Below are 20,827 nucleotides of genomic sequence, written 5' to 3'. Positions count from 1 at the left end.
CCTTTTTATTACTGTATTCTATTATTTTTTTAAATAGTTACTGCACATGAACTTTTTAGGCAGACATTATTATAGGTCCTTGGAGATAGAAGAGTAGATAAGACATATCTCTCCTATTCTGTGGATATTATATTCTCATGGGGAAAAACAGACAATAAATAAATATCAGGTAAATAAAAATTTCAGCTAATGATGCCTGTTTCGGAAAACACACCACGAGGTACTCAAATGCTAAGTTAGGCAATCAGGGAGAACTTCCCTGAGGAGGTAGCCCTTGGGCTACAACCGCTTCAGGAATCAGCCACACCTAGATCTGGGAGAAGAGCATTCCAGGAAGAACAAAAGCAAATGGAGCACTATAGGATGGTCAGAGGAGTAGAAAGGTCCAGATCACCTAGGATTTTGTAGGACACAGTAAGGATTTTGGATTTACCTAACATTCACTGGAAAATTTTAAGCAAACGAGTGACAGGATATGATTCCTTTTTTAAAATCAACTTTACTATGGTATAATTGACAAATAATGAAATGTGCCCGTTTTAGGTGAACATTGCAGTGGGTATTGACAAATGTGTATAACTATGTAACTACCACAATAAGCAAAATATGGAATGTTTCCACCATCTCCAAAAGTTCCCTTGTGCCTCATGTTTACACTGATCCATTCCAGTATTTGCTGTGTGTATCTGTATGGCATGAGATAAGGACTGAGGTTCAGTTTTCCCCCATATGGATATCCGGTTGGTTCAGCACCATTTCTAAAAAAGACTATCCTTTTTTCAATGGATTATCTTGTCTTCTTCTCAAAAACAGTGAGCCCACTTCTAAACTCTATTCTGTTCCACTAATGTTTACGTCTATCCTTGGGCGTGTACCACACGAACTGCTCTGTCTGCCTCATTCATCTTGGCATCTGCCATGTCTCAAGTCATCCCGGACAACAAGTTACTGAATAAATGAATCTCTCTCCAAAGGCAGAAATAATTATGCCGATTCTGTAGACAATGAAACTGAGGAGATAAATAAATCAGGGGTGATAAATTAGCTTCAGACCATACATTTCTTCAGGGGAAAGACAAAGAGTTTTCTTAGTGCTGCGGACTTCCACACTCCCCCATGCACTCGAGTGCCTTCCTGCCCCAGGAAAGCCAACGCATTTCTCCACCAGCAGGAATCGTGGTTTATGGGAGATAGCACAGGCTGCTGCAGCATGACACATACCCTGTTATGACTTTGTAAATGTTTTCTTTACTTGGCTAACTCGTGGTTTCCTTTGAACAGGGAAGTTGTAAAGCTGAACTATTCAGTACAGGATGGTAGTTAAGAGCATGGCCTCCGGTTGTAGATAGACTGGGCCAGGATCCTGGATCTAACCACCCTCACTGGCTGTGTGTTTTTGGCCAAGAACTCACCAAGTATAGGACAATTATAAGGATTCATGACCAAATGTACATACCGTACTTACATAACCCTCGGCTTGATAGACAAGAATTGTCAGCATAATGTATAAAGCATGCTTTGCTGAAATTACGCTTCTCAAGTTGATTTTTATTATAGCATTTAGAAGACCTACCTTGTTTTTGGTTTTAAGACTTTATTGACTGCCCTCCCACCACCTGGAAATAATTACAAGGGATTTTCTGCACTGGGTCCTTTTGCAGGGCCTCGAGTCTGAAAATACACTAGCTGCCCCTCTGGACAGACACTGCAATGAATACCCTGCGGACAGTATCTGGGGTCACTGCTCTCTGACTCCCTGATGTCTATACCAGACCCAATGCCTAACTAAATAGCTTGGGGGAGAATGAGAGACAAGACAAAGTACGAGGTAGGTTCCAGGAAGTGTGTGTAGTAAATATACTATACCATTTCTTTTTTCACAATGAGGGAGAATGCAACAAATGGAAGATCAAACTGGTTTTAAAATGCAGAACTCTAAAACTGTTTTCAAGCAAAGTCTGGCCACTTTGGTTTTCTAATTCAAACACCTTGTGCTAGCAAGAACAAAGAGAATGGGACACTGCTGTTCCATTATATTTTAATAATGCCAGTAGGAACTTTGGGCTAGAAACACAGCAACTATTCCAAAACTGTAACTAGCTCCCTTAGAGACCTTCACAGGTACAGAGGCAGAGACTGTGATCTTAATGCAGGGATTTCAGTTAGCACACTCATTCTTCCCTCTGCCATCTCACTCCCATCCTTTCCCATTTTGAAAAGTTACCAAAGTACAGAAATCACAATGTGTAATTTGTAAGTTGTTTGTGTCAATGCATTTTTTAAAATTTATTAATTTGACACACAGAGATCACAAGTAGGCAGAGAGGCAGGCAGCGAGAGAGAGAGAGAGAAAGAGAGAGAGAGGGAGAGAGGCGGAAACAGGTTCCCCGCTGAGCAGAGAGCCCGATGGGATCATGACCAGAGCCAAAGGCAGAGGCTTAACCCACTGAGCCACCCAGGTGCCCCTGTGTCAATGCATTTTTGCTCAAAAACTCTGTGAACATTTATTTTCTAAAATAAAGCATTTAACTGGTTAACACTAATGAATTAAAAGTTGTCAGTAGGAATTCGACCGATTTCATACCATGCCCTTTTAGGTTTGTCTGTTTAGTTTGTTTTAAGTATGGTTTATGTGCTGGCCACACTGCTAGGGTCTGGGGCAGGCAGTTGGGTGTGGGAGTGCTACAAGGCTCACTAAGCCATAGGCTAGTCCACTTATCATCTACTAGGGAGAGAGATACAGCTAATTCCAGTACATTCTCCAGGTGCAATGAGCTTAGCATTGGGTATGCAGGAGGAGCACTGGCTGGTCTGGGTGATGCTTGGAGATGTTTGTTGACTGCCTACCCAGCACCCAATCCCAGTGTCACCTTCTCCTTCCCAGGGCCCCATTGTTCACAACCATCCCAGTCCTTCTAATCTTCCAATGAGCCTGCAGCTTGTACCGAACTTGCAACACTCCTCCCTGGCATATGATCTTGCATTTTTCTTAGCTTTGTGCTGAGGAAACTTCTTTTCACAATTACAAGCAGAGCCCCTTGATGGCAGAAACGCTGGGCAGATAGCTCTGTAGAATTTTCTGAGTACTGGGCACCCAGTACACACACACTTGCTTACACACTTGCTGTATGAAGCCACACTTATGTGGGATCCAATGGCAACTGGGATAAATTCACAATATATTGCCAGAAAAGCATACAGACATCATGTCACTTTGGGCACTGGGGAAATATTCTACAAATGTACTTTGTGCAACCCATCAGATGTTACAGACAGCATGGTGAAAAGTTCGGTTAATAACACTCTAACATTGTGAAAGACATTTTAGCTACCAACGACTAAACCATGAGCACTATAATCCAGCAGTTTTAAAATGCAGTCCTTCAAAATACAAGAACAAAGGCCACAGATTCCAAAACCAGGGTTTAACAAAAGCTACAATGGACAAATTGTTAAGTTTCATGTGTTTGTTCATGGCCTTTGGAAAACTTTCATAGAATATTTTCTATAAATAAAACAAAAGAGAAAATATTTAGCAGACATCAAATGTCCTTTCTTTACTCAGCCGCTTCCCTATTTCCCAATGATTGTATTTTATCTTAAGAACATGTAATAAAATGCTTTGTTGGATCTTATTTTTGTTCCTTCACCTATAATAAAACATGACTGTTGGCCATGTATTTCTGGAGTTGGGAGGAAAGGGCCCCTTGTTTAAGGGTGTTTGGACTAAATGAATATACATTGTTGTTTTTTTCTTGGCACAGTTCATGCTGCCATTTTCCCATCAACTATGATGAGTAATTTTCTAGTTACATAACTAGATTTTGTCACAACATCTTCTGAGAGTGACCACTATTTTCATTTGTGCATAAATGATGCCATAGACACAAAGGCTGCCTTTTAGTTTAGAACACATTCTTGAGAGGTTTCTCCTCATGCAGCAAGGAGAAGACATCTTAAATTCATGGGAAATGAAGAGAGACACTGAAATACTCTAATCATAAAAACTAACTTTTTAAAACTGGCAGGCAACTGAGGCCATTTTTGTTAGGGCCCCCGATGTGGACTCCCCTAATTTCTTTTAAGATCAACATATACAGAGTTTTTAGGTAGCTAAGGTGGTGTCTGAATATGAACAATGAGAATCCAAAGTCCAAAAACCTTGCAGAACAAGAATATTCCTGTAGCAATTACTACAGTCCAGAATCAAATTATGTAAGTGCTAAGTATAATAAGTTTCATCTGACTGTCCACTTACATTGCAGAAAGATTCAGACTGTCTTTGTTTCTTTCCTACAGATGTTCTAGAATCTATATGTGTAGAGTTCTTAATGCCTCTAATAACACAAAGGTAACTGCTCACTTAGATGGCAAATGGGATCATTACATGAAAGAATGGAAGAACATTGTTTTTAGGTTACTTTTCGAAGTACCCAGATAGGTCAGTTCAATCCGAATCACTACACATTAACAGAGGAATTTTTCTGTGCCTGGCATACTGCCAGGGGTGAGGAGTATAAAGGTAAGACACAGTCCTTACCCTCATTCATCTGCAAATCTAGTAGATGGAGAGAGAAAAGCAAGGCAACAACTAAAAACAATGTGAAAACTGTTCCATCAGAAAGAGGTCAAAGATCCACTGAGGGTACGGAGAGGAGACCCAAGTGGTCTGGAAGGACCAGGGAGAACATTCTATAAGAAGTGGCCCTTTAGTTTAGTTATAAAGGAGTTCACCAAATAGACCAAGGGAGTGAAGCTGACCCCAAAGGAGGAGGAGCATATTCAAGGAAATGCTGATTAGAGGGAACTGTGCACATTTAGGGAGCTGCACGGAATTAGGCACCACTTTGCAGTAAGAAGAAGAGAGGAGGAGGAGGAAGGCTGAGGTAGGCCGGTCCACATAACGGAGGGACTGGTGTGTAATACCAAGGATGGGGAGCACTCACAGGTTCTGGAAGGGGGAGGTGACATGGCCATTTTCGTGTTTAGAAAGATCACCTTGCTCAGAGTGTGGCTGATGACACAGAGGTGGCCAGAGACTTACTACGAGGTGCAGGAAGGAAACAAAGTACGGGGGCATGGACTAAAAGCAGTGGGGAAGCCAAGACGTGGGCAGATCCAAAAGAGGTAGAGGAATTAGAATGTGCAGGCCTTAATGACTACCTGACTACACAGCAGGTGACATGAACTCCGGACTTCTGGAGCAGCAGTGCCCATGGTCATACCAACAGCTGTCTGAGAAAAGGAGTGTTTCATTCGCTAAGAACCCATGCCTGGCACGGTGGGCGGAACACACATGAACACGTGAGTTAGGAATTTCCACTGACAACTCCCTGGGGCTGCACTGCCCAGTTGCTGCTACACTTGGATGAAGGCCCGAATGCCAGCCGTGTGGCTGAGCAGAGCCCATGGTGGCTCCTGCCGTTCCACCAACCTCTCCCCCTGGCTTCACGCTCTCCTTGCTCTACAAGTCCCGGCTGATGAAGGTCTGTGAGGATAAGCGGCCTCAGCGACACTTATATTTATGAACTGTCACAAACTGGGAGCTATATGGCAGCATATTATGGGAAGAAGTAGGACTGTCTTAAGAAAGTAGTCAGACCCTACGACGCCTCGTGGCATTCTGGGCAGCCCCTCTGTCTATTAACTGCATGGTATTGGCATAATTCATAGCTACTTAATGGGTAAAACAAAATATATACCCCGATTTGCAGGACTGCTGTTGATGGCCACCAGATGAGCAATTCTAAGCTCATCCAACAATTTAGAAGGAGCTACAACAAAAGGTTTCAATTCTACTTTACCAAATACACTAATGTTCAGACCTCTACAGAATTCTAGGCTTTGTTTTTTTTTTTTTTTTCAATACACAAAAGGCACAGACTCTTCAAAAACAGATCTGTTTTTAAATCACTGTTTTTCAAACCTGAAAAGGAACTCTAGGTCCAGAGATGCCATCTTTGTAATGCTTTATTTTTGGTGGTACATCATATTAAGAAATCATTCTTGGATCTCCACCACAATATTCCCACACGGTATGTTTTTCTGATTAAAAGTAAGGCTGATATAAAATAAAGCTCCCAGAAATGTAATCTTCTAAAAAGGAGGAAGATTAAAAGGATTATAGTAAAGGTTTTCCTCTGCAGGTACAATTATCATTAGGCAAGATAAAAACAGGTCTATCATACATTATCTGTTCACCTAACTAGAATATTCGATCTGGAAAAACTCACATGTGTTTTCATAAAGGTTTTCCTTTATGCAAGATAAGAAAGGGAGGCCCACAGAAGATGAGCAGTTTCCCAGCATCACACAGTTTAGTGGCTTAGAAGCAGGATAAAAACCTCACACCCAGACTGGGCCTGAATTACATTACAATCTCTTGGTTCCACAAAGGCCATTTCTGAGTTGTCCCAGCAGCTGAAACATGCGTTGACAGCTGTTCTAATCTTGGGTCTACCCGAGGAAGAGTTTACTGATGTTTCCATGTGTATTCAGCGTCTTCGAATTTTCATTCTAAATGAAGAGGCTAAAATAGTTCCGGGCCCCATTAATGCAAATCCTTAACAGATCAGAGGGATGCTTCCTCCGGAATCTGATGGTCCAGGGAATAAACCAAACCCGGGAAATGAATACAAATGGGATAGATGCACTGGTGGATGGTCCCAGCTCAACACCCAAAACACATTACAGTGTAGTTTAAAAGGGTTACGATGCTGTCTTGGCGTTCTTCTTGAATCTCTGACACCATCATGTATCAGATTCTCTACACCTATAAAACCTAAAGCCTGTCCAGAAGCACCTCTGTTTGTGTCTTTCTCTTCCTGTCCCTATTACAAGATATTTTTTCTGGTGTCTTCTCCCTTTAAATATAGTTGTGTCCTTTCAAAATATTTTCCCTACTCACGCGGAGTGTGTGCATAGGGAGATTCACATTTTTCTTTCTAGCACCATTATTTATGTCACCTGCTAATCTATCACACTACTTCTGCCAACTTTCAGTTCTTTTTTTCATTTCAGCTCAAGCCCGTTTCCTCAGAAGTTCTTGATGTGCTCTGTATAAAAGCCCCTGTATCCAGAGTGAAGTCAGGCAGGGGCTGATGGGCATCTGGAAGGCCGAACACATCAATGAGCAAGAACTCTTCTCCAGCCTAGAAAAATGGCCAGAAGATCCCACGGTATCAGGGAGATGTTTTATTGAGGTGCTGACCCCTAGCTGCCTGCCTGCAGATCCAGGCTGGCCAGCTCTCTGTCCAGACAGAGGAGGAAGACACATGTCCGCCGTGCAGCACAGGAAACTGCTCTATAAATCAGAAGCCGTATTGTTAACTTGCTTTCCTAAATAGAATATATAGCCTGAGGCAATTGCCAACAATTACATTTTCTTATGGATTCTGGTATACTTTGTAAACTTCTCAGGCCTTCATAGTAAAAGTGCCTTCCTCAGTTTCCCTATTTGACTGGACACAGACAGCTTCCCAACCCGCCAGATGTAATGCACTTGTGGACAGTTTTCCATCGACGTGATATTATGAGGGGGGTTGACTGTTTAGTGCTAGGACAGCCCGTGATAAATTTTTTTTTTAAAGATTTTATTTATTTATTTGACAGAGATGACAAGCAGGCAGAGAGGCAGGCAGAGAGGGCAGGGGGAAGCAGGCTCCCTGCTGAGCAGAGAGCCCAATATGGGGCTCGATCCCAGGACCCTGGGATCGTGACCTGAGCCGAAGGCAGAGGCTTTAACCCACTGAGCCGCCCAGGCTCCCCAGGACAGCCCGTGATAAAGGTATTTCATTGATCATGAGTATGAAGGACAGTAGTAATAGAACCCAAACAAGACATAGAGTACTGTCTAAGAGGACTACATCCAGTGTTCCAAGGGATAGCCAGTGTGAAAAGGAACTTGGTACAGGACTCCCTACAGCCAGAGAACTGAGATCGTAATACAGCAAAAGGTTGGAATTAGGTTCCTAGGATAAGAAATGGGATGGGCCCTGAGGTTAAAGTCAAGGACAGAAATTTTGGGGTGAGCTGGAAAAAGGGTACCAGTTTAGCATTTTAGGATTAAAACTTACAAACTCCTTTCCTCAGTTTTGCCATTTACTAGTTAGTAGATGACCTCTGGGAATCAGCTGATCCCTCTGAGCTGCAGACCCATCTCTTGGGCCCCTTCTGATCTACCATTCTGTGACCATGACCACCAGGAGTGTGGCTGGGGCTGGCCAAGGGATGGAATGGTGAGTCTAAATAAGAAGAGGGAAAGAGGAGGGAGTTCTTTGTGTACGATGAAGATCCTACTGCCAGAAATTCAATTAGGGCAAAGAACTGTGGTTGCCAAGCCATTCGTGACTTGGTGATGACCCAGGAACCAGCTTGTGCATCATCACACAGCACATGGTAACTTGTTCTCTGTAGGGAAGGAAACCTCTTGAGTGTTACTCACATCCTAAGCATTATAATGAAAAAGAAAACCTACTCAAGCTCCCAAGGCCTTTGAACCCTCCATCCACACCCTCCAGACACTCTCACCACACTGCTGAGGTGGATGAGCTCAGATTCCTGCAAGGCTGTACCACTGAGGGGCTGGTCGAGGCGAACCATAGTCCCCGCCCGGGCCTTAAAATCGTCATTTCACTGGATAATTCACTACAGAGAGGTCTTGGGTCTGCTCTGGCCATTTGGGGGTATAATCTTTATCACGAAATTCCACTGACAAAATATGGTTGGTGTTGAAGTATTTACTGACTGTCCTAGGAACCAGGCATTCATTACTTTTTTTTCCCTTTTATTTATTTATTTATTTTATTTTTATTTATTTATTTATTTATTTGACAGACAGAGATCACAAGTAGGCAGAGAGGCAGGCAGGAGAGAGAGAGGAGGAAGCAGGCTCCCTGTGGAGCAGAGAGCCCGATGTGGGGCTCGATCCCAGGACCCTGGGATCATGACCTGAGCTGGAGGCAGAGGCTTTAACCCACTGAGCCACCCAGGCACCCCTTTTTTTCCTTTTTTAATGACTAGTAACAATCTATGCATGGGAAAGCTTCAAAGAAAATGAAAATAAAACAAAAACACTTTAAATTATTACAATGTACATTTCCAGGGGTTCTTCTTTCAAGTGTAAAGGCCAGAGAAGGCCTGCCCACGGCCCTACGATATTTGGCCCCCAGCAGTCTCGCAATCTTCATTTCTGACCTCTCTACCCTTCCCTCGCTCCCCGCCAGCCACACGGGGCCCTGCTAATCCTGGAATGTGCCAGATACACTGGAACCCTCGCACTTACTATTCCTTCCGTCTGAAGTCAGTCCCCAGGATGCCTGCAGGCTCACCTCCTACATTTCCTTTCTCATATGTCACCTCATCAGCAAGGCCCTCCCTGGTCATCTTACAAAAAATTGTGTGCTCCAACCCCCAACAGGCCTTGTCCCCTTTACCTGCCTTTTCCTTCATACTGTGAACTACCCTGTCCCTACTAAGATGTGAGCTCCTGGACGGACGGACTTCTGCTGCTGCCATTGTTCACTGTCGTATCCCCGTGTCTAGAAACTCGCTCTGCTATTGCAAGGGCTTGGATATCTGCTGAGTGAATTTATACTGGTTCTATCTCCTCTCAGTTGGACATCTTACTAACTCACAAGGCATTGACATTTGCCCTACATTTTCTGCAAATTCTACCCATTTCTTAGAAATTCTAAGTAACTGGGTCTAGTCCTTACCATGAAACTAACCTTAAAATATAAACCAAGATTTCTTTAAAAGTCAGTCTTCAGAAACACATCCTTCCTTACAGAGAGCCCTGAGAGGCTAAGGGCTCCCAACAGGGCCTGGGAGCGGAGGCTGAGGGAGCCGGTCTGTCAGAGCACTTGGGGCAGCTGTCTGGCATGAGGAATGTATCTGGGGACTATTTTCTATGCCTGAAATACACATTCCTTTTATTGTTGAGATGAAAAGCAACCACCTACTTAATTTATACATCAAATGTTGAAACCATCCCTTAAACTCCCTATCTTTCTGCTTGTTTGATTAAGGCCATTCAAATTCACGGTAGGAATTGGATTACCCAGGGTTTCTTCTTTCAGCAGAGTAAAGTTTCATCTATTTGTAAAAATATGCTCAATAACTGAAGAGGGTAGTTAGAAAAGCCTTTCCTTCTTCTTTCTTTACCAGCTTATTATCACAAAGTGGAATTACATAATGAATATTTCTCTGAAAATCATATGCCGAGTGTTTTTCATAGACACTAGGACCTGGATCTTAGTGGAAAGCAGATCAGAAGAGATCCTGTAACTCAAACCCTATCTGACTTGTTATTAAGAGCTCAATAACAATGGCCCTTATGCTTACCTAGCATTTACGGTTTATAAAACACTCCCATGGATGGTACCCCGTTTGAGTCTCACACTATCCTAGGACACAGGCAGGCCCTTGTGGTTCTTTCTATCCACACTGATGGTGAAAGCAGCAGAGGCCAAGCCGCCAGCCCAAGAGGAGAAGCCCCTCACATAATCTCATCTACTCTCACTCCCGGGCTAACTCATGCACAGTGATCACTAAGTGAATACCAGAGCTCGGCCAAACTCTCTGAACGTCATGAGCACCCAAAGCTGTCAGAATGGTTATTTAAAATTGTTTATTTTGAAATATTGTTATTATTTTAAAAATTATTTTAAAATTTTGGACATAAAATCAATTATCTTTCAAAATTTGGTTGAAAGCAAATCTTAATCATAATCTTCTAGCTTGACTGTAGTGCATATCCTAAGATCAACCTTTCCCCCAAATTAAGTGTTTTTTCAGTGCGACAATATGGAAAATTGCCTTAACTAAACAAAAAAACAGAAGAAAGTTGAAAACATGGATTCAGTGATTGCCACACAGAATTTTAAAGGAAGCTTTGCTATTCTCTCAGCGTTGATGGGAACAGGCCCTGAGCACACTTGCCAGATGTTCTTAATGATGTCTCACCTGTGCAGTCAAATTCAGCTAAGTGATAAAAATCCAGGAGCCAGAAAATAAAAAAAACAAATTCAATAGAAAAAAGAGTTTATGAAATTAAGCCATCAGTGGACTTGGGGGGTAGTATTCAACCTTCTCAACTCGACCTGAGTTCTCTCTCTATAAAGGATATTTAAAAAAAAAAAAAAAAAATCCAGGAGCCAGTTATATCAGTTAAGCTGAACTCAAAGTACTTATGAGGCCACTATTATGTTTAGTACCAACTGTTGTGACCTGGAAAAAAAAAAAAAATTGTGAGATCAGCTCTTTACCCTAATGATGTCTGGAATCTTGGTGATAACCACATACCAAGCAATATATAATTAAGCACTAAACTGGGCAAATACCACAGAAATTCAGAGGAGGGCCAGCTGGAAAGGTCATAGAATGTTCCCTGGGGTTGGTCAAACCCTGAAGGATGAATAAAGGAAACAGGATAATTTTCTCAGCAGGAATAATGGCTTAGTTTAGACAAGGAGGAATAGAAATAAACACAGCATGCCACTTAAAAATAAAAATCGAATCTAAAAATCTAACCTAATGTTAGAGTAGGTTTTTGTGAGGCTCGTGCAATGGGTCTGATGTGCATCCTCATCTCAAGAACTCTGGGATATCAGAGTATTCCTCCAGAAATTCTAATTAATAAGGGGGCCTTAAGGGTTACTTAGGAGAAATGATAAAGAGGATTCTGGGACGGATGATCCATCACTTAGAATGTAAAACTAACACACCAGTCAAAGAAGGGGAGACAGCCATAGCACAGAGGTAGAGATGAGATGCGCTAGGAAGGCAGGAGGGAAGCAAAAGTCCACTCTATGTCCTGGGTCCAGCTGCACAGGAATAAATGCTCTGCCCTCGGTGAAGCAAAGTACTGGTGATATGCAACTATTTTCTAGAAATTATTTCCAGTTCCTCAAAAGTGTTTTAAGATAGAAAAAACCAAGTTACCTTTGGGAAGCCTAATGAGCAAGACTCACTCAGACGCCAGATAATCCAGCGTTGTTGAAATCTTGAAGCAATAAAACCTTCCCTCCAGCTTGGGACTGACAACAGGAATGGCATAAAGGTGGGTGGGGAGAAGGCAAGAGCAGAAGCCCAGGTGTGATTACTAAGGCAATGCAGCCCAGCACCTGTCTTTGGTAACAAAGCAGAAATTTACAAAGTGAAGTTCGCACTAGCAGCTGAGAAGCAAGATATCTCAAGGGTTACTAGATGTTCAAACCATCCTGTGGCTATCCTGGGGTGTAAAGGCCCAGAAGAAAGTCCTGGGTGAAGCCTGGAGCCAAATACTAATGCAGTCTTTACTCAAAAACCTCCCCCTGCTGAAGACCAAGGAAAGTGGGTTTTGTATATTTAAGAAAACATAATGCCTACTACACATACATCTACTTATTTCTTTACAGAGGAGCTTGGCCACTGGGAAGAAAGGAATTAACTGGTCAACTTGGAATAGTTCCCACTTTCACAAATACAGAGTTCTTGCTATTTCCAAAATACTACAGAAAGATACAGACCCCAAAACAGATGTATCCCCTCTTGTCTAGGAGAGGTACCGCTTTAATAAACCAATGAAAATGAAGTGAATTAGCCCCAGCCAGGGTTCTCCAGGGCTAAACTGGGTGGGACCTGTCAATGAGTAATTCTGGAGCACTTTATTCCAACCCATTTATTTCCTTAAGGAGTACAGCCTTCCTGGCACCATGAGCCAACTCAAATCCTCAATGGAAGGCAAGATTTTGAATTATATTTAAATACCTGCTCAGCAAACTTCCTCTTTTCCATGGATTACAAAGAGTCAACTTCAGCCCAGCCTCTAAGACAGTTATCTTCCAATGCAGAATTAGGAAGTCTACCCCATATCAATATCATTTCAGCCTCACTAGCATCCCCAAATACTTCTGCCCAGAAGCTGATGAACCATCTGAGAATCAATTCCTTCTTTCTTTCTTCCACGTTTCCCTTACAAACTATGTGCCCGGCAAGGAAATTCTGATTTCCTCCTCCACACACAGCTGTGAGTTTGGGCTTCCTGGTCCCCTGCTGCTTTAGGTCCTTCTGGTTAAGCATCTGCAGTGGAAGTCTGTGTGTCTGGTCCTGCAAAGTTTTGTGCTCTGCAGAATCCTAGAGAGGGCACCTTCCACACTCTGCAGGACCTGACACACAAAATCCGATTACATGTGAGTCACTTCCAAAGTCTCCTCCTTTCCTTCCTTGCCCACACGGCCACACGTCCCTTGTAGGGCCCAGCTTTATGTGCTCATCATCTCTGATGGGCACCCCTCTACTAGACTCCTTCCTCACTGCCCTGCCCCTAGTCTTGCCTGTCTCCAATCCACAGACCACGCTGTTGCCAAAGTCAGCAGACTCCGAAAGATCTGACTTAGAACATATTCCACATCTTTGTCAGTAGTATAAAGCTAAAGTCCTTGGCAGGACATACCTGATCCTTCATGCTCTGACTCCTACTGATCTCTTTAACCTCATCTCTGGAGCTTCCCCTGCCTCTCTTCTTTCTTGACTTCCTCGCATGTCTCCGGCTGGCCATGCTGCCCTTCATAACCTTATACATCTGGCAAACCCCTACTTGGCTTTTAAGTCTTGGTTCAAAAGCCCTCGAGGATTCCCCCAGGGAGCCCTGGACTCTCCTCCTCTCGCCGTTCTTTATCCATACCTTCATTTTTCCTCCTGCCATTATTTTTGTGCACATCTGCCCCACCATGACTCTCTGAGATCATCAGTATTTGTTGACTGGATCAACGAGTTAATTAATGAATGGATAAGAGAAACTTATCTGAAGATACAGCTTTGGAGACACTGGTGTATGGGCTAGTAATACAGTCATGAGGAAAAAGAAATTGCCCAGAAAGAACACAGTAGACCACAGGATGAGAAGACCAAGGTTAGAACTCAGAGAAAAGAGAGACAAACCCTCTCTTTGAGAAAGAGCAATAAAAAAATAAAATAAAATAAGCATGGAGAGAACTAGGGGGCACATATCCCAGTAGACCAAGGCAGAGGAGATTCAAGAAAGAGAAATGGTGTGCACTGAGCTAGTCCTTTAGTGCTGAACAATAATTATTACATCCTTTTATAAGGACATTTAGGTAAAAATCTTATAAAGTTTACAGATTGGAGCTAGACAATATAGATACACAGTTTTGTTTTTATTAAGATGATTCTCAGTCAAGTCTGTTTCCAGTTTCAGATTTTGCCAACCCAAGTCTTCCTTTACCATGCTGTCAGAAAAGTGTTTTTTCTCTTACCAATTTTTTCTAACATATAGTTTAGCTTCAGTTCAGAGCCACTCTTGTAACACTAAGGTAGATTTCTTCAGGTGAGGTTTTCTAGACACAGAGATGGCAACTCAACCAACTAAAAGTTTTTCTAGGACAGAAATTAAGCCCTTATATTGAAGAGTCAACAAATATGTTTGGAAAGAATGACTGAATTTCTTACAGAAGTTAGGTCATCTAGAATCATAGCTTTTATCCATACCCTGGCAAATATGGAGCCTATAGTAAAGATCGCTAATTGATTTTGGCCATTTCCCAGCTGAGCCTGTACAAGCCCACAAACACCCCACAAGCTACAGCAACCGGTCAGAGCTGGCCCAGGTGACATTATATCATCTCAAGTGAACTGCACTAGAGAAAGCTCACTAGATTTGAGCTTTCATGGCTCCCTGGTTATGTTGGCACGGTACACAGTCAGCAGAGCAGCTGTCTGCTAAGAGGACAATGGGTAGAAACAAAGGAATCAAAATGTGAATTGGCCCTTCTGCTTTATTTTCTATGACCTTCTTCTATTACAAATTGTGAAAAAGAAGTCTCTTAAGCTATTAAGTTCACAGATGTATATAAATGCCATTTCAGATCAATTCGGAGAACTGAATTATAAATCATGGGGGTTCTAGATTTCTGTCACTGACCACTTCTGGCTGGACACCCTTTGTCAAACAGCTGTATGAAACTTGGGGTTTAGCCATATATTGCTTTTTTAGGAAGATAAGTCTGGCAACAGTCTGTTCCTCCCATGCTCCTGTTTAAAAATGCTTAGCTGGTTTCCCACTGCTTCTCTATATGTGATAAGATAAAATCCAAACTCCTTTGCATGGCATCATCACAATGAAAGGACCATTTCATTCCCCTTCTCCTGCCTCTGCTCAATATTCCATCACACCAAGTCTTTCTTTGCATAACGGTATTAGCTTTCTATTGCTCCTTTCTATGACACTAAGTCATAAACTTAGTGACTTCAACATACGAATGTATCATCTTTCAGTTATGTGGGTTAAAAGTTCAAAGGGGATCTTACCAGGCTAATCGGAGAACTGGCAGTGCTGTGTTCCTTCTGGATGCTCCAGAACAGCATCTGTTTCCCTGCCTTTGCCAGCTTCTAGAGGCTGCCTGCATTCTTGAGTCGTGGCCCCCTTCCATCTTCAAAGTCAGCAATGGCCAGTCAAAATCTATTTCACACGGCCTCACTCCGACACTGACTTCGGATTACCTCTTTCACCTACACAGACTCTCGTGATTACACTGGGCCCATGGAATGATCCAGATAATCTCTCCATTTCCAAATCTTCAACTTAATCACATCTGCAAGGTCGCAGAGTGGACATCTTTGGGGGGCCATTATTCTAACTACCATAGCAGTGTTCCTTCTGCCTGGACAGTTAGAAGACTTCTACCCAAATTCCTTAGGCAATCCTTAAGATCCTATGGAAATACCACTGTTTTCACGGGGCCCCCCTCTTCCTCCAACCCAAGGGGCTCATTTCTCTTGTCTCCTTAGTCCCATGTACAAATACCTCTCCTGGAGCACATACCTTGCACTGTAGTCTACTTGTCCTCAAGTATGTCTGTCTGACTAGATTCTGAGTCACTAAGTCTTATTCATTTCTGCAGCCCCTGGGGCCTAACTATTAAACACTGTGGGGAAGAAAAATGAAGGTGATTATTTTAATAAATGAAGACCTCAGGTAGAGGCAGAGGCAAGATAGTAAATTCACAGGGCTTCTGTTTTGCGTATAGCTTAGAAACTAGTTCCAACAGCTCTTAACTGGGTCTTAACACATTATCAGTCAAACTCCTGAATTCTTTAACCATTCCAGGGAGGCATTCTAGCAAACTTAAACCATTCACATCTAAGGATATTTTCTTTTTCTTTTCTTTTCTTTAGAACATTTCTAACTTTAATGTAAGTTACCATGGATCAAAACATGTCAGTTTTAAGTGTCCTACTGGACGTGGCTGGAAAAGGGCAAGCAGCACCCCAAGTGCTTGGTTAGCTGAGGGAAGTGATACTCTCTGAATGATTTCTGAATTCCCAAAGATGATGCCCTTCTAACACATCTGACTGTACTACATTGGAGGTTAAAAGCCACCTTGCCAGAATATTTATTTGGTATTTCAGTATCTAGAAGTTTTTCATTTAAAAAAATAGAACAAAAAGTTCAAAATTAAACAAAATTTAAATAGCCTTAGCTACTCAACTATTCAAATTACAAGTCAAATGAGAGGTTGAATAAATTATGGCCATGTGAATGCTGGAAGATTTTTAAAGGCCAATAGTTTGCTGTGAATATCTCATGTCTCTGATACCACCATACAGTACAGAAATCTGAAGATACAGAAATAAGATGAAAAATTATGTGCCTAGCAGTTGAGTTGAAAGAACCCAACAGGCACCAAAAAAGAAGAAATGATCACCTATTTCCTAATCTGAATACAAAGTCTACTTTGCTATTTTTTCTTCATCAGCAAGAGTAAAAGCCCTCTTCGATCTAAATCCTGTCAGTTTGGGTCATTTTAGTTTAGGAAACTCCATTCTTTTGTGGAATTTCTGAAGCAATAATTGACGTTTAAACATGCCTTTTGTTCAATTTCACTGCTTTTCCTAATCTTGAAAAAAAAAATGAGATATTTTAGATCCAAAAGGGGGCCTACTGATCCGTATTAAAGCTCACATTGACAAAGAGGGACGCTGAAGACTTGCTGCTTCCTCTAGGTCAGGAATAAGCAGAGGCTAAGGGGGAGACATCACTGCCTGCTGCCTGGGAACACAGCCTGAGAATGCAAGACTTGCTCTATGGATCAGCTGTGCATGGATGCCGTGTGTCAAGGCCGACTTTCAACTTGGTGCATTTTTACAGAGAAGGGAAGTGCAATTTCTCAGTGCTGGTGTTGGTGTTTTTTCCTAACTTCTAAACTGTTCCGTGACTGTATTTAGAAGTACATTTAGGGGCCATGAACACCACCAACCAAGCAACTGGGCTAACATGGAGGACTTCAGGCCTAATTTGTAGAAATAAATCATGTTGTTGCTAATTGCTGTTGTCCGGACATTTCAAGCCTTTCCTGTTCTTAAATCTTGGTTATGTACAGGCTAAGCATAAAGCTCACTGGGGAAATCACACAGAGTATCTGGAATTAGAGCTGGAGCCATCTCAGACCAGAACAAACATTAAAGGCTATTCACAAACTAACGAAATATCAACGCACCTCCAAAGTCTATTAAGGTCTGTCAAGAATGCAAACAAGTTTTGTAATAAGCTTAATAAATAAAACAACTGAACCTACTAAGTGGTACTTACGGGAACAGACTAAAGGATATAGCCTGAGAGGTAGAACAGGTTCCCACTAGAACAAGGATTGTTTACCTTGCTCGTATTAAATCCAATAATCCAAAGAGTGGTATTGGTACTAAATGTTTCAGGATGAACCAACAGTAGAAATCCCAGTGGGATCTACAAACTTCATTTTTCTGTAAAAGTGAAATGCCAGTAAAACCACACCATTCCAACATTCTCCCGTCTCAATATAAATCTTCTGCCATCTTACATTTCATCCTGAACAATTTTACTATGTTCACCATAGTAGCAACTGAAAAAAAAAAAAAAGTGTTTCATCTAGAAGCAAAAGTGAGAAACCTTTACAAAAAACACTGAGCTTCTCCAAAGCTAGATTTCCAAGTTCTTAATATAAGCTAAGCTAACACAAATAAAGACTGCTACAGTAACCAAACTTTTCTGCTAACAAGTATCCTTAAAAACAATGACAATTCAACCATAATAGATTATTTTCTACAGTAAGCAGATAATGAACCTACATACTTCTTCTTCTTTTTGATTTTTGCTAGCTTGGTTCATAAATCTTGCAACTTGCAAGCTCAAGGGTTTTTTTGGAGGCAAAGACAAGTTAATAGTCGAGCTTAAAATAAATCGGTTTTGCAATTACTTTTTTTTTCTTTTTTTAAGCCGATGAAGCACGTTTCCCCATTCCACGCCATGAAGCAATGCGATGTTAACTTGCTATGGAGTCAAATGCGACAAACTCCGAGAGCTCCAGTCGCGAGGCGGCGGCTTGCTGCACCCACAGCTTCCCGCACTCCTGCAGCATCAGGACGCAGCACTCTCCAGGCTGGGCGCAGAACCCGAACTCGGGGCCTCCGGGCCACGGGACAGTATACCCTACCCCCGTCCCGGGGAAACTGAGGCACGGTGACCCGAGCGATCTGGAGTCCGGCGAAGGCCCCCGCCGCTGCTTGGCTTCCCTTGCCCCCCGGAGATTTGGGAGGCTCCTCGGCAGCACACAGTAGACACCGCGCTCTTCGCCGTAGGAAGATTATGGCACTAGCCTGAGAGGTGGCTGTCCCCAGCCCACCGCCCCCCGGGTCCCACCCCGCACGTATCTCGAGGCATCCTGCTACCCGCTCGCTAGGAGCTCGCTACTGGGACCTCGCGGCGCCTCCTGCACGACGCCTCCTCCCTGGGCTCCGCCAGCCTAAGCGCCCGAAAGTTCCTCGGCCCCAGCGGCCACAGCGACCTGGCCGCCCACCCCGTGCCGGGCTCCCCGCCACCCTCGCCCCCCCGCCCCTGCTGTCCGGGCGCCCCTGCTAACCTGACGCCGCCGCGCCACTCAGGTGGCCGCCTTGCGCCCCTCGCCATGGCCAGTCTGCGAGCTGTCGCCGCTCCACGCCCCGCGCCCGATGCCCGGGAGAGCCTACTGCGGGCAAGCTGTGTCCGCCCGCGCCGGGCAGCGATGCGGGCTGCGCCGCTGGCAGCCGGGAGTGCGGAGCTCCCCACCTACAGCAGCCGGAGCCGGCCGGTGCCGAGCATGCCCAGTGCGACTCGCAGGGCGGCGCGGAGGCGCGTGGCCGCGCGGGGTGTCGCCGCCGGGTTTTCGCAGCAGCCACCGGCGTGGGGAGGAGCGGGCGGCGCCGGGCGGACCTGGGAGAGCCGCGGGGTCCGCCCGCAGAGGGGGGGGGGGGGCGGGATGAGCGTGCCCCGGAGTCCCTCTTTCCGCCGGCGCTGGCTCTGGGGCGGGCTTGGGTCTCCCGGTCTCTGTTCCAGCACGCCTAGGGTGGTCCTGGGGCTGAGGGCTCGTTTCCGACGCTGCGGTGCTTGGGCAGCGTGACTGATAATTGTCGGGGAGCACGGCGCTCCCCGGGCTTCCAGCGCTACTCTCCTGAGCGTCGCGTCGCAGTGTCGTTCTGGGTTACCCTCCTGGGACACGGGAGAGAGCCGAGCGTCCAGCCTCCGGACTTGCCTACTCCAAGGCCACCTGGGAGGCCACCTGGCCATCAAAAGCTTCGCAGGCTTTTCCGGGTGACTGTGCTGTCACTTCCAAAGACCACACAGAAGCGGCTCTGAGAAAGTACAGCAGGATGTTCCCCAGTGGCTTCAGAGTGGTGGGGTTCCACGGGATTTTTAATTTTCTTCTTTTTTGATTATTTACAGTTTCTAAGTATTGTGTAACGGACAGTCCAGTGCTTTTTAAGTAAGATATGTTATTCTAAAATTATTTTTTAAAAACGCCCGCAGAACCGGCAGCACCATTCTGCGCTGTAAGCACACCACCACTCCCCTTTTTTTTAGACTTGAGGGAGACAATTTCTGGGGCTGGGACCAGACTCCTCCTCCCCGGCTCTTTTCGGGCCGCCCCTTGGCCACGCCCCCAATCTGACCCTTTCGCTCCAGTACCGCCCCCTTCTCTTGGTTGCTGAGAAAACGCGGAAGGGTGGACTTTCGACACTGACGTTCCCGGTGGTTCCTGTGCCAGACTGGGCATGTTCCGCCGCCGGGTCAGGGACCGCTGACAAGGAGAGAGAGGCGTCTTTAAGCAACTCCCAGTCTCTCTCCTCCTTCTCTCCGTCCTTGGCAAACTGAACTAAGTAGCACCTCCGACCTCCTGCCCCGAGCTCGGACCTGCAAAGTGGGTCAGGATTCGACTGAGCATGCTCCGGACAGTGCCAGAATGCCGCACGCGGCATTCTGCCCAAGGTTGATAGAGCTGCGCTCGCTCGTCACGACATCGAAGGTCAGGAGGCCGGTGGAAGCAGGGCCCTGGAGGTGTGCTATAGCTTCAACACGTGGACAGGTCACCCCTAGCCAGGCCCGCGTTGGGGGGCTGGGTGCGTGGGATCTGGCTTGTAGGTGATTCAAAGCCTGATTTTTCCCACAAAGATTAAAATTAGGAATACTAGTTTAACATTGGCTTTATGGCATCTTCAATAATTACGAACTTTTCAGCCCCTCTTTCTTTAAAGAAACCGACATCTTTTTTAAGGTATTCTTTACATTCGCACAAAACCCTGAATTTTCACTTATTCACATTTGCACTAGAACCCTAAATTTTCTCTTATCAAAGATTAAATGTCGTCACTTTCAAATAATACCACAGTATCATACTACTTTTTTTTTCGCTTCCAACAATTCTGTGTTCACTGCGACTTTTGTCCACCTTTTTTCAAATTTTCAGAGAATGAGCAGAATACTCTCCTGCTGGCTTAAATAGGCTTGAGGAGGGTGTGGGAAACTTGCTTTTAATGC

The 20,827-nt window shown here is 44.2% G+C and overlaps 1 protein-coding gene across 2 annotated transcripts in view; it reads right to left on the bottom strand.

The window, feature by feature from the left end:
* The window catches only part of MFAP3L (microfibril associated protein 3 like), a 40,078-nt gene extending 20,921 nt beyond the window's left edge, over positions 1–19,157 (bottom strand). Inside the window, exon 1 of one of the 2 annotated variants that reach the window (XM_047717695.1) lies at positions 18,897–19,157. The gene's annotated coding sequence lies outside the window, so the exon portion shown is untranslated. The remainder of the gene's footprint in view (positions 1–18,896) is intronic. The other variant, XM_047717687.1, reaches the window with a different exon arrangement.
* Positions 19,158–20,827: the final 1,670 nt, after the last annotated feature.

Source organism: Lutra lutra, chromosome 2, assembly GCF_902655055.1.
Source record: "Lutra lutra chromosome 2, mLutLut1.2, whole genome shotgun sequence".
Classification (NCBI taxonomy): domain Eukaryota; kingdom Metazoa; phylum Chordata; class Mammalia; order Carnivora; family Mustelidae; genus Lutra; species Lutra lutra.
Note: the sequence above shows the minus strand (reverse complement) of the source record. Positions and strands in the feature narration are given on the sequence as shown.